Raw genomic sequence first — 13,784 nt, 5'->3', positions numbered from 1 at the left:
GCTGCTCATGCAAATGGGACCCACCCCTGCTGCTTGCTCCTGTGCACTTAGAGGCCTGCAGCCCGTTGACAGGAAGACTATGTGATGCACTAGTTTCCCCCTGGGTGGGCCTGGAAGAAGCAGCTGTTGGGACCACAGCAGGCCCAGGTTCAGGGACTCTTCTAGGAACAGAGAGGACACACCTGCCCTGTCCCCACTGGAAACAAGGGGTCCAGTCCTGGGGCTTTCTGTCCTGGAGGGCTACTCAGCAGGGAGCCCCCATCCTGCAGAAAGCCCCAGACCTTGTCACTGGGCCCCCTGCTGGTGTCTGGGTGAACCTCTCCTTTCCCAGTGCAGGCTTCCCTGGTGCCTGTGTTTCCACCACCTGAGAGTAACCCTCCAGGGAAAGAGAAAGGTCCTGCTGTACATCAGGTATCGTCCATGGATGGGGTCTGATGAGAGGGACACATGCAGTCCTGACTCAGTACAACCTGTGAACCACTATGGAGCTGAGGACAAGACACATGGAAGAGGGAATAGAAACCATCTGTCCCAATGGTACAGCTCAGACGATGCATGCTGGCTCTGGGTGCCGGATGTGGACAGGAGCTCACCTAGGGGACACACACTCACACAGGAGGACATGTAATGTGGGCATGCCGGGTCCCTCCAGAGCAGGGGAGACAAGACACAGCAAACCCTGATGAGGGTGCTGCAGGTGGGGGGACAGAGCAGGGCTGGGCATGCAGCAGGGACCACTGCAAGGCCATCTTGCGACCTCACCTCCGTGTTCTGGGAGACTTGCAATCCTATCTGTGCAAATCATCAAGAGCACCTGCTAGACACAAGGAGAGGGAACCTGCCAGCTGAGGGATTGGGGGAGCACCAGTGCCGTCTGGTGGACACGGGATGCACAGTGACCCAGGGCCTGGAGCTGGGGCCTGGGTCCCTGCCCCTCATCCCCCCTGCTCACTGTTGCAGACTCTTCACGGTGGATTCTGACACTAACACATATGCATGGAAGTTTCACCCATGTGTTTTGTGGCCTGATAACTCATGTCTTTCTCCTGGTCCTATTCCATGTGTGGACATACAGATACTGTTTACCCATTCTAAGGGTGCGTTGATCACTTTCGAGTCTTGGCAATCATAAATAAGACAGCAACAAACATTTAGGTGCATATTCTCGTTTGCACACAAGAACCTCATTTAGAGTAAGCTGTAGGACTCTTCTTTTTGCATTATATCGTTAAGGCTTTGTTTGCCGTAGAAAACACTGCCAAGGAATCTTCCCAAGTGATGGGGCTTTTTGCACTCCCACCAGCAGTGAATGAGAGTTCCTGCTGCCCCACATCCTCGGTAGTATTGGTGCTGACACTGTATTGAACTTTAGCCATAGTCATGGGAGGCCTCTGGTACGTCATTGTTCAATTTGTAGTACCACAATGACATATGAAGTTGGAAATCACTTTGCATGTGTAATAGTCATTTTGTCTATCTTCCTTGTTAAGGGATCTGTTCAGATCTACCCATTGGGGAGGTACTGCCCAGCACCAGGGAATTCAGGAGCTCAGCAAGAGCTCTATGTCAGCAAAAAGGGAGAAAGTGAGTGTGGAGTCTGACACAGGACTCGATCCCAACACCCTGGGATCATGACCTGAGCTGAAATCAAAGAGTTGGACGCTCAACCAACTGAGCCACCCAGTTGACCCTCAACAGCTTATTTTTAAGTAACGTCTGTACCTAAAGTGGGGCTTGAACTCACGAACCCAAGGTCAAGAGTTGCATGCTCTAACCACTGAGACAGCCAGGCTCTCCTCCGCTGAGTCATTTGTAACTCTGAACAAGCTAGTTTTGCCTTTGATAATATGAACACAGGACAGATAAGAATCACTCTGAAGACATAACTGAAGGAAGGGATATGGCACTCTCAGATCATCTTATTCCCAGACAACAAATAATCTTTTGAAAGATCTGACAACAAAAGTCACTCCTGGAACCTCTTGACAGGGGATGCCACCAGGTCTAGAGAGTGGAGGGAGATTTTCTCTCACTTCCCTATGGATCTAAAGTACTGTGTAAGCATTGGTACTATCTTGTCATATAGGACACTAAGAGTCACTTCCTTGCACACTGGATCCCAGAGATGTCAGAACATATGGATTGGTCAAAACATCTTTGGATCCAGAAAACGACAGGGCACTGGGATCTCTGGTGTGGTATTTGACCCTGCCTTGAATCGCAGGAGATACCGCCGAGGGTTCCATGGCTTCTACTGGCACCATTATGCATATTTCTTAAAACAACAATGATGTCACTTCTCAGGGTGCAAATGAGTCTATTAGATTCTTCAGAGATGTGGACAAGGAGGGTGTCTGAGCCAGCACGGGCTGGCAGAAAGAACTTGCAAACACAGACACTCATGGGTGATGGGGCAGGGATGGAGGTGAAGCTGCTTGGAGGTCTGATCCAAAGGTGTGGACATAGGCTCAGAGGCTGCTTTGGGTCACCGAGGACCGTCCTTACCTGTGCAGTAAGGAGAGAACACAGGAGAAGAGGTTACACCATGGTGGTCACAGTCCTACTGAGAACCCATGGCTAGAGCTAGGCTGTCCCAGGCATTTCTTATCTCCTTCAGTGGCCTCTGGGAGATGCGGTTGTACTTAGGGTTGCATTTTCTTTCTTGATAGTATCTTTGGGTGTACAAAAATAGGAACTTTTGAGAAGCCCAATTGATGATCACCACCCTCCCTTTTTTTGGTGTTTCTTATGATATCCTACGTGAAGAATCTCTTCCCAAGCTCAAAAATCATGGGGATTTCCCTCTTGCTTTCTTCTATAATCTTTATAGTTTTAGCTCTAAAATTTAGATCTTTGATCCATTTTACATCCATTTTTGTTTATAGTATGTGGTAAGGGTCTAACTTCATACTTTTGTGTGTGGATATCTAGTTGGTCCAGCACCATTGGTTGGAGTGACCTTTTTTTCAGACTACATTCTCTGAGAACCCTTTTGAAAATCAATTGACCATAGATGAATGATTTCTTTATGGCCTCTGGGATATGTTTAATTTATCTGTATGTCTGTCCATAGGCCGGTACCACATTGGTCTTGACTGTAGCTTCGTAAGTTAGTTTTGTGACTTTTGAAATCTAAAAAAAAATTTTTTTAATGTTTATATATTTTTGAGAGAGAGACAGATGGACACAGAGTGTGAGCTGAGGAGGAGCAGAAAGAGAGGGAGACACAGAATCCGAAGCAGGCTCCCGGCTCCGAGCTTTCAGCACAGAGCCCAATGCGGGGCTCAAACCACCAGCTGTGAGAACATCACCTGAGTAGAAGTTGGACGCCCAACCAACTGAGCCACCCAGGTGCCCCAGTGAGTTTTGAAATCTAGAGTTGTCAGTCCTGAAAATGTGTTCTTCTTCAGGATTTTTTGGATGTTCTGAGTCCCTGCAATTCCACAGAAATTTTAAGATCATCTTTTCTTAGAGTGCAAAATAGACATTTGGACATTTGATAGGGATTGCATGTAATCTACCAATTGCTACGGAGAGTATAGCTTCCTAACAATTGTAGTTCTTTATTTGTTTTGCAAGGTAAATAAGATAAAATAATAAAACACTCATACTAACCATGTCTTTATCTACTTTTGTCTTAGTACAGAAAAACTATAAAGATAAATATGGGCCCATTAGTAAACTTGGGTTGTTCTTTATTCAAATATTTTATTATGTTTCTAGAAATTGTGAAATGTACTCATAAAGTTGCTAATATAAAGAATACTGGCATAGCAAACAGTTCACAGTTGCTTCCTATTTAATTTTCACTAGAAAACTGAGGTATCTAGAGTTAGGAATTCTAACAAATATAATTGAGACTACTAACAATAATAAGGAAAACGACTATGTGTTCCAGGAAAGTAAGACATGTGTTTTTTGGGGGAAAAAGTTTGAAGAAGGGGAATACATTTTGTGTTGAAGGAGAAGAAAAGTAATTTTGTCCTAACATTGACTTTATGGATACAATGCAGCTTCTTGGAAGTATCAGCCTGCCACCTGCTTACAGAGTTCCCAGCAACTCTTCCAGTGCGTCAAGCAGGACATTTTCTGGAAGGTTCAGGAAACTTGGGATATACTGGGACCCTGAGCACAGAGAAATTACCCACTTCTGTAGGCGTTGCAGGCTAAGTCTGATGGCAGGTTTTTGGCACCAGTTTGGCTGGACTTTTGGCCTGCAGGGGCTGCTAAATGTTCACCGTAGAGCTTTCTTATAAAAGTCCCAGCAAAGCAGGTTTTAAAGAGTGTATACGGTCAACAGTTATTTTGCTGTAGTTAGGTAAATAATAATCACACCAAGTTCTTTTTGAAACCACACTTATTTTGCAAACAAATGAATGTCCATTTGGCTATAAGGAGTAAAAACAAGGGTGGTTGTAGAGGAAAAAATTTTTTTCGATAAACACATGGGTAAATACTTGATTCTAACCCTGTTCATTAAAACCTGGACTAGAACCTGATTTCCATAGCTTCCTACAATGTCTGCTATAAGTCTCAAACCTAACATTTTGACTTTTGTCCCACCCACTGAGCTGGACTAACACTGCCCTTTTCCCAGGATTCGTGCAAAGTAAATCTGAACAACTTCAGAGAAAGTTGATGTAACTCCACAGCAGCTCACACAGAGGCAGTCTTCATGTTCTTCCTCTCTTTCCCCTCACCATCCTCAGCCCCTGATTCCTTCCCGGCCTGAGGCCCCTGACCTTCCCCAGCCCTCCACCTCTCATCCGGAGCCCCAAACCTGACTATGGCTCAGTCCACAGCCCCTGCCAAGTCACACCTTCTTGCTCCCCTGCTAATCCTTCCTTATCTGTGCACAACTGGGATGTCATTTCTGGGCATCGGGTCTGGGGTTCACTATCAAACTCTACAGTGCTCCAGCTCTAACCCCAAAGACCTCACCCCTCCTCAAGATCCTGGGACACAACCTTCCTTTACAACACGTTTAGGTTCTGTGTCCTCTCTCTTCTCCCAGACACTGTCAACTCCCTGAACATGGGGACCCTTCCTGTCACGTCCACATGGGTTCCACATCCCTAGAGTCATTTGTGGCACACACTAGGTGTTCAGAAAGTGCTATGGATGCACATTATCTGGGCAGCACTGTATCAACACCCAGACACACCTGGACTCTTTGTTCCTGGCTCTGTCCTGACCTGTCACAGACTCTGTCCCCAGGGCAGCTGGCCCCTGACACCCAGGAATTTCTCCTCGGAAGGAGAATCTCCTACAATGTATTCCTGCCGAGGACAGGCTTGGGGACCTGAAGTTAACAGAACATGGATGATTTGGTAACCAAAGTTCCTTGAAATTGTTCTCAGACTACAGTTTACACCAAAAGAAGGAAGCAGCTGACTTGGCCAAAGAGGGGAGGCTGCAAGAGGACCCCCGTTGCTGGGGAAACAGCAGATTTTTGTCTCACTTCCCCAAAGGACTGGGCACTGCATAAGCAATGAGTTTCTTGTCCCACACTGAGCCATGATAATCAGGCTCGTCGTCTGCCTGGAGCCCAGTGATGGTCAAGGAGCCTGTGTTGCCAGACCTGGAGCCAGAGAACCGGTCTGGAACCCCCACAGGCCAAGTGTGCTCATGGAGAATGGCTTTAGGGGTCATTCCTGGGAGCTGTTGGTACCAAAACACACAATAACCGGCTCCAGTGTTGGCTGGGCTTCCAGTGCAGGAAATGGTGAGTGTCTGGCCCAGGGACCCACCCAGACACTGAAGATGGCTGAAACAGCACAGACTGGGCCAAGGACCCTGGAAGAAGAAGAGACAGAGAGGATGAGGCTGGGGTCTAGAGAAAGAGGAGGAAGCGGGGCCCCTTCCCCTGTCTCTGCATCCAGTCACCTATGCAGCAAGCAAGTAGGATGAGAAGGAGAGAGAACCGGGCCATGGTGGAGGTCATCACCTTTCCTGCCCTGTGTGACCCCACTGCTGAGCAGATCTTCCCTAACCCCTCCTTCCCCTCTTCATCCTCTGAGAGAGGGAGGGCCCATCCATGCATGAGACCCCCAGCTCTCTGACCCTTCACAGACCCCAGTTGGTCCCTCATCCTGAGGAGGTCAGGGGTGGGCAGGGCAGGGGCTGTTTGGGGCCAGGGGGTGGGGAGGTCCCAGATGGGAGGCCTGAGCAGAAGGCAAAGGCAGTGCCAGGTGGCAGATCCAAAGAGTCAATAACCCTGACCCCTCAGAACCAGGCCCTGAGTGACCCCTAGTGTCCAGTCACAGACACGCCATTGTGTGACATGGTGACCAGAGCGCATCAGAGAGACAGCTCCAGCCTCCCCACTGCTCCCTTGCTCTTCATGGGTCAAGACTGAGCTGGTATCTCTGGGATACACTCTTTTGAGATCATGATCAAGTTCAGAACAGTGACAGGTCTCCATGGACAGGTGTTCCCTTCTGTCCAGGAGGCTGGCCGTTCCTCTTATGGGATTCCTCCCTGGTTTCCGGAACTCCCCTTCCACTCGTGTTCACACAGCCCTGAGGAGTTGGGGAGCACTCCTTTCCGGGTTGTGTAGAAGCCCTCGTTTGTTCCTAGAAGGGTTAAGCCCTAAAAAACTCGGTCATCTGTCACCATTTCCACCAGCTTAGAAACAATCCTCCGCACACTGTGGGCACGGATTCCCTCCTAATATCTGTTCTGCAAGCACATAGACCCAACTCTGCAAGAGCCCTGACAAGGGAGGCTGTGTGTGGCATTGACCTCAGAGCATAAAGGGCAAACCTGCAGGGAGTTCTAGGAGAGAAGGAGTGACAGCTGCAGGTGTTCTGACAGGGACCTCCTTGCAGACTTTATGTGTTAATCACCTATTAGACAACTGTTACCTTAAAATGAATGTGTGTCATTTTTTCCAAAAACTCAGCTCCGAAAGAGTGATTTAAACTCAGTGACAGTTTCAATGGGAAGGTACAGGTTCAATTGCGAGTGTGTTTCCCCGGACCCATGTTTATTGCAGACAGAATACGATTTAAAATAGTGCTTGCCAAATGCATGAAAACATAATGGAAAATACGTGACATTTAGTTCTTGGTTGAATAGGGGCCAATACCTTGCTTAAATCACTTGATTCATTTTTGTTATTATTATTATTTTAATGACAATTCTGCATATTAGGGCTGGTCTAACAGGTAAAGTAGGAAAGCCCAACATGGTTCCCGGGGAAACACCATGAGGAGCCTGTTCCAGTGAACTTCACACTGATCTCGCTGGTGGAATGAACAAACACAGAGTTTGCTGCATGGAACGATAAGGGGTCAGACTCCTCTCAGGGTGGGTAAAGCAATAGTCACTGTGTCTTGTGTTCACCGTGTTCAGGATAGAAAAATTGCTCAGTCAGCCACCGCTGATTAGAGGAATGATTCCACTAGCTAAGGCCAATTTGACCCAGAAAATTCTTTCAAAGATCCCATATTGACGCCAGCTGAGGTGGAGATAAGGGGCACTGTGTCTCTGAGGTCACAGGCCCTGTAGCCCTGACTTGAGACAGACGTTTCAGCAGAGGCCTATCCTGGCTGGAGGCGTCACTGGAGTGTCTGAGGGTGACAGTCCAGCCCTGAGAGGATGCAGAGTGTGCCTCGGGTCCCTGTGGGCCTTGAGCTCCAAGGGAGCAGCACTGAGGCTGCTGTCCCAGAATCAATGCGCTGATCAGCTTCGGGCGCTACCTGGAACCCAGACATGGTTGAGGGCTCAGCCGCCCATGGGGACAGAGACTCACTCACGGATCCCTGAGCATCAGCCTCATCCCAGGAGAGCAGGTGTTCAAAGCAAGTCCTGCCCTGCTGATGGGACTCCAGTGACACTCGCTGTCACTGGGTTTCCTGCTCATGGGGATTCTGTTTCCTCGATTGTGACGCTGATGAAGGCTGGGTGAGCACAGGTTGACAATGACTCCTGGGGAGACAGAGGAACTTGGAAAGTGTCAAGTCCAGGACACTATACACTAGCTCATGCTGGACAAAGCAGGAAAGAACATCCAATGGGAAGAAGACAGTGCCTTCAACAAATGGTGTGGAGTAAACTGGACAGCAACGTGCAGAAGAACGACTGCACGACTTTCTTACACCATATACAAAAATAAGCTCAACATGGATGAAAGACCCATGTGTGAGACAGGGAACCGTCAAAATCCAAGAGAAGCGCGCAGACAACAAACTTTGACCTCGGCCATAGCAAATTCTTACTGGAACTGCAGGACACAAGGGCAGGCCTCCCCTCAATGAGCCACTGGGCATGAAGTTTTTTTATTTATTATTTTTTAAAAATGTTCGTGTGTTTATTTACTTTTGAGACAGAGAGCAACAGAGCATGAGTGGGGGAGGGGCAGAGAGAGAGGGAGACACAGAATCTGAAGCAGCTTCCAGCCTCTGAGCTGTCAGCACAAAGCCCCATGCAGGGCTCGATCCCACGAATCGGGAGACCATGACCCGAGCAGATAGACAATGACTGAGCCACCCAGGCTCCCTGGGATGAAGATTATTTTGAGTTAAAAAGCAGTCAAGGTCCACACACACAGGAAAAGCTCTTCATGTCTCTTCAACTGACTAAAAAATTCAGTGCGAGCACCTGCTCTGGGAAGCCAGCTGGCACCACAGACAACTGCACTAGATATGGACATGGTGGGGGAGACCGTGGGGGGGGAGGGGCGGCCAGCAAGGCCTGTTTGGTCACAGTCCTCTGTGTCCCATCATTTCCCAGGGGCCCTGCACACATTGTTTTCCTAACATCTACTCTATTCTTCTTCAGTCTGTGATGTGCATTTCTTTGCATTGAATACTAGACCCCTACCTCCTTCCATGTAATTCAGAAAAACACAGATCTCATTTTGTCTGCGTGTCTTTTGACTTTCTAGGTCTCTGTTGATTCCCATATATTCTCTATTAAATTTCTTGTGTGTCACTTCAAACCCCTCAAGGACAGGTCTCACCATAGAGGACTCTCCCCTACAGGAGCCTCCACAGAAGCTTCTCAATAAAAGAGGCTCGGAGGCAAGGACTGTGGACCCAGGGGTTCTGGTCTCACTTCCTCGTTATCTGAGACACTGTGAGTATCCAAAGCTGCTCCCACTGCCATGATATGTAGCACAGTAATAGTCAGCCTCGTCCTCAGGCTGCGGCCCAGAGATGAGCAGAAGCCCCGCATTGGCCAAGGCATCTTTGGACCCGGAGAAGCGGCTGGGGACCCCAGGGCCCTGGTGCTTATTTGAATCTGAGTAGTAGTACAGGAGATACCGGGGAGGGCTCCCTGGCTTCTGCTGGAACCAATTTATGTAGTAGCCGCCAACATTGTAGCCACTGCTCAGGGTGCAGGTGAGTCTGGCTGTTGTTCACGGAGATGCAGACAGGGAGGACGACTGGGTCAGCACAGGCTGGGACAGGGAACCTGCAAACACAGACACTCGTCACTGATGGAACCTGAAATGCAGGCAAAATGTACCAGGATGCTGAACATGGCAAGCACCCTTTGAGATCCCCTTGTGTCCCTGAGGCCAGCCCCTACCTGTCCATTGAGACAGAAGCATGAGGACTAGAAGAGTCCAAGCCATGATGACATAGACCGTAGTACCTACACTGGGCTGGGCTGCCCCGGGCCTCCTTTTCTCCTCCACCCTCTGCCACAGGAGGAGCTGTCCATGCGAATGAAGTCCATCTAGTGACTGCCCAGCCCCTCCCTGAGCCCTGGTGCTTCAGCCCAGCTGAAGGACACACCCTGGGGACGATGGAGGTTGGCTTCACCACTGGGGAGACCCCTGGGAGGAAGCACTGCATGCACAACGCACAGGTCCCTGCTCGGGGGACCTTGCCACACCAGAAGGGACACACGTGCCGACTTCCCATGAGGGAGCCCAGAGCCCAGTCCCCAGGCCCAGGTTCTGAGCAGTTGTGAAGACACCACAGGGTACTCCCACAGCGCCCCCTCTTGACTGACAGGCACATACCTCACTGTGTCCAACAGCCCTGAGAGCCCAGCTGGTTTCCTCAGCTCCGTTTGTTCACACATCATTGAGCTGAATCATGGCCAACGTGATCCCATAATACTGCCCTTGATGACTGCAGTGTTTTGCATGCCCAGAAGGAGTCCTGGTCTCTGTGAGTTGCAAACATTACCTCCCGTTAGTGGTAAGTTGTTGACATCTGGCAGAAGATACTGCAGACATCATATCCCTGCACTGGTGTGCGAGGTAGCATCTGTAAACCTTGGGAATGTTTCTCAGCTCCTATGCATTGTAGCGATGGATGCCAACGAGTGTCCAATAAATTGGGTTTTGTTTTAATCTGCGATTTTTTAGCTCATTTATTGGCTAAGTGATTTATCAAGGAAAGGGAAAACAATGAATTTATCTTTGATGAAGTCCAATGTATCAGTTTTTTTATGGCTTGTGCTAATGGGGTCTTATCTAAACATGTTTATACAAACCCTAGAGCCTGACGACTTTTTCCATTTTTATGTTTACAACTGTATACTTTACAGTATGTCAATAAGCCTTTTAGTGAATTTTTTTATGAGGTCAGAGTTTTCGGTGAGATTCATTTCTCTCGATGGATATCCAGTGGTTCTGTGGACATTTGTTCAAAGGCCATCCTTTCTCCTCTGAAAGTCTTCTGCACCCTTGTCAATAAGGTTTTCTTATCCATAAGTATCCATAAATATTTCTTATCCATGCTTTTGTGAGTTTGGTTCTGAGTTTTCTGTTCTGTTACATTGGCCACTGTGTCTACCTTCCATCCACACCACTCTGTCTTGTGATAGGAATTGAATTACTGTTCTCTACAAGTTGGGAAGAATTGTCATCTCTACTATATTGACTCTACTAATCCTTAAAGACAACATATCCCTCCACGGTTTTGGATCCATTTTGATCCCTTTTCCCTGCATTGTCGAGATTTCAGCATCCATGTCCCGTACATGTTTTGTTAAATATTCACCCAAAGACTTCATCATGGAGTGGTTTGAAGTGTTATTTTTACCTTGTTTTTCAAAAGTTTATTGCTCGTATAGACGCAACTAAATGATCTTTCTACGTTGATCTTGTTTTCCACCACATTCCCGAAATTGCTTATTACCCTTTGAATTCATATATTTACATACATATTCATAGCTCCCTTTGTATTTTTCCCGTATACCATCCTCTGGCCTGAAAATAGGGACAATTGGCTCTTGTTCTCCTTAGTCTGTATGCCTCTCATTGTTTGACTTGCCTTATGCTTTGGTCAGGCACATCCAGTCCTATGGCTAACAGCAGTGTTGAGACTGGACATGAGGACCTTGGTTGCCACCCTGGGAGAAAAGCTTTCAGAGCCACACCTCAGTGTGTGTTAGCTGTGGTGTTTCATCATTTTCTTTATCAAGCTGAGGATGTGCTCCTCTATTTTCATTCTCTGAGAAATGATGTCTTTTTCATTCATTCATTCATTCATTCATTCATTCTCATTCTTGGTCATGAATAGGTTTTGCATTGTGTGAAATGCTTTTTCTGTATTGATTGATAAGACCAGGTTTATTTAAAATAATTTTTAAAATTCAGTGTATTCATTTATTTATTTAGAGAGAGAATGATAGCTTGAGCTGGGGATGGGGAGAGAGAAGAGGAGAGAAAGGATCTCAAGCAGGTTCCATGTTGTCAGCGTGGAGCCCCATGGAGCACTTGACCTCAGGAACCCTGAGGTCATGACCTGAGCTGAAATCAAGAGTCCTATGCTTAACTGAGCCAAATTGGTGCCCCAGGGTTTTTTTCTTATTTAGCCTGTTAATATTGGAGATTACATTGACTGATTGTTTAATATAAAACTGGCCTTGCATCCCCACAATACACCCCATTTCATCGTTGTGTGTATTTCTTGTGATACATGTATATAACTGAATACTGTTTTTTTTAATATTTTCTTTGAAATAGTTTTCTGCTTATTTGTGTGACATATTCCATTTTTTGTCTGTTTTGTGCTAGGGTGCTATTGACACCAGCTACTGAATGACAATTTTAGAAAGAATGATTTCTGGGGCACCAGGGTGGCACAGCGTACTATTCATGATTTCTGCACACGTTGTGGTCTCACGGTTCATGGCATCGAGCCCATCAGAGGGTTCTGTGCTGACAGTGCAGAGTCTGCTTGGGTTTCTCTCTCTCTTTCCCTCTTTCTTTCTCTCTCTCTCTCTCTCTGAAAAACAAACTTAAAAGAAAAGAAAGAATTCTTACCTTAACCCAATTCAGCACATTGATCCACAAGCAAGGAATATCTATTCATTCATCCCAGTTTTTTCTAATTTCTCTTACGATGCTTTGTAGTTTTCCATATACAAGGCTTTCAATTTTTCCAAAATACATCCTTAAGAATTGCATAATTATATCACTATAAATGGAACTGCTTTTATTTTTATATATTGATGGTTTATTGCCTCTATGTAGACTACCATTTATCTCCTCATTCTGTTTTTGCAACCTGAAGCCCAGAATTGAAGCAATCAGACCCAAACCATCTGCGACTGAGCCCTAGAGCTGATTGGGAATCAACACCTTTTGTTCTCGGACATCTCCACTGAATATTTTTTTTTACCTCTGAACAACAAAGTTTGCCTTTGAAAACATGAACACGGTGAGAATGGGTCGTCAGTGTAAAAATATAACTGAAGGAAAGGATATGACAGTGTCACATCATCTGTCTCTGAGACAACGGAGGGTCTGTTGAAGATCTGAGCACAGAAGTCACCCCCTGAGCCACCTGAAAGGTAACGTCACCAGACCCAGAGAGTGAAGGGGGACTTTGTCTCACTTCCCAATGGGACTGACGCACTACATAAGCATTAGCACTATCGTGGCATATGAGACAGTAATAGTCAGCTTCTCCTCATGCTGGAGTCCAGAGATATCAGAAAACCTGAACTGGTCAAAGCATCTTTGGATCCGGAAAATGATAGGAGACCCAAGATCCCTGGAGTGCATCTGACTCTGATTTGAATCTCAGCAGAAACCAGGGATGGCTCTTTGCCTTCTGCCAGTGCCTATATATGGTGTCACTTCTCAGGGTGCAGATGTGGGTCAGCACAGGCTGGGAGAGGTTTGCTTCTTCCAAACACAGACACTCCTGTGTAATGGGACAGGGATGGAGGTGAAGCTGCTTGGGGGTCTGATCCAAAGGGGTCGACAGAGGGGCAGGGGACTCCCCAGTTGTCCGAGAACCGGAAGGGAATGTGAGGGGACTACATGCAGCTGTATGTTCTGTCCATTTTCCTCCCGAGGGATGGACCCTGGAGATAGGAAACTACAGCAAGGTCACTTCTAGTTTCCTCTGAAATCCTGACATGGAGATGGAGGTCAGACCTGAAGAGCCAGAGGTAGAGACTGAGCGTCTGAGGGACACGGGAACAGATGGGAAAACAGGAGGAAGGGTTTGCGGGGTGTTGGCAGGGAGAGTCTGCAGGATCTGGTCCAGATTCACAATAGCTGGTTCAGACAGAGGGCACTTTGACTATGACTAGGGTTATTGTCCCTATATCACCTGTGGGTACATCAGTAGTGACACAAAGCCCTTTAAGGACCACATGGTAACACTGATGTGTAGATGAATGTTTGCTGGGCAGCACGTTCAGGTGCAGACACAGTATTTATTTCTGTGCATCTTCTCCAGACCCCGTGGGGACGTGCGGTTGGCCTCTGTTATGTCAACTGTCAGTGTCTTCCCGGGATGCCCAATTTTTTCTCACATTACATTCAAACATGAGCATTTCTATTTTCCCTGTTCAAGGAAAGA

The 13,784-nt window shown here is 47.3% G+C and overlaps 1 pseudogene; it reads right to left on the bottom strand.

Annotated features, from left to right (window-relative positions):
- Positions 1-9,039: 9,039 nt before the first annotated feature.
- LOC131489693 (probable non-functional immunoglobulin lambda variable 5-48) lies at positions 9,040-9,598 on the bottom strand (annotated as a pseudogene).
- Between the last annotated feature and the right edge of the window lie 4,186 nt (positions 9,599-13,784).

The sequence above is a fragment of the Neofelis nebulosa genome, chromosome 11 (assembly GCF_028018385.1).
Source record: "Neofelis nebulosa isolate mNeoNeb1 chromosome 11, mNeoNeb1.pri, whole genome shotgun sequence".
Lineage (NCBI taxonomy): Eukaryota > Metazoa > Chordata > Mammalia > Carnivora > Felidae > Neofelis > Neofelis nebulosa.
This window is presented reverse-complemented; position numbering and strand designations above follow the sequence as displayed.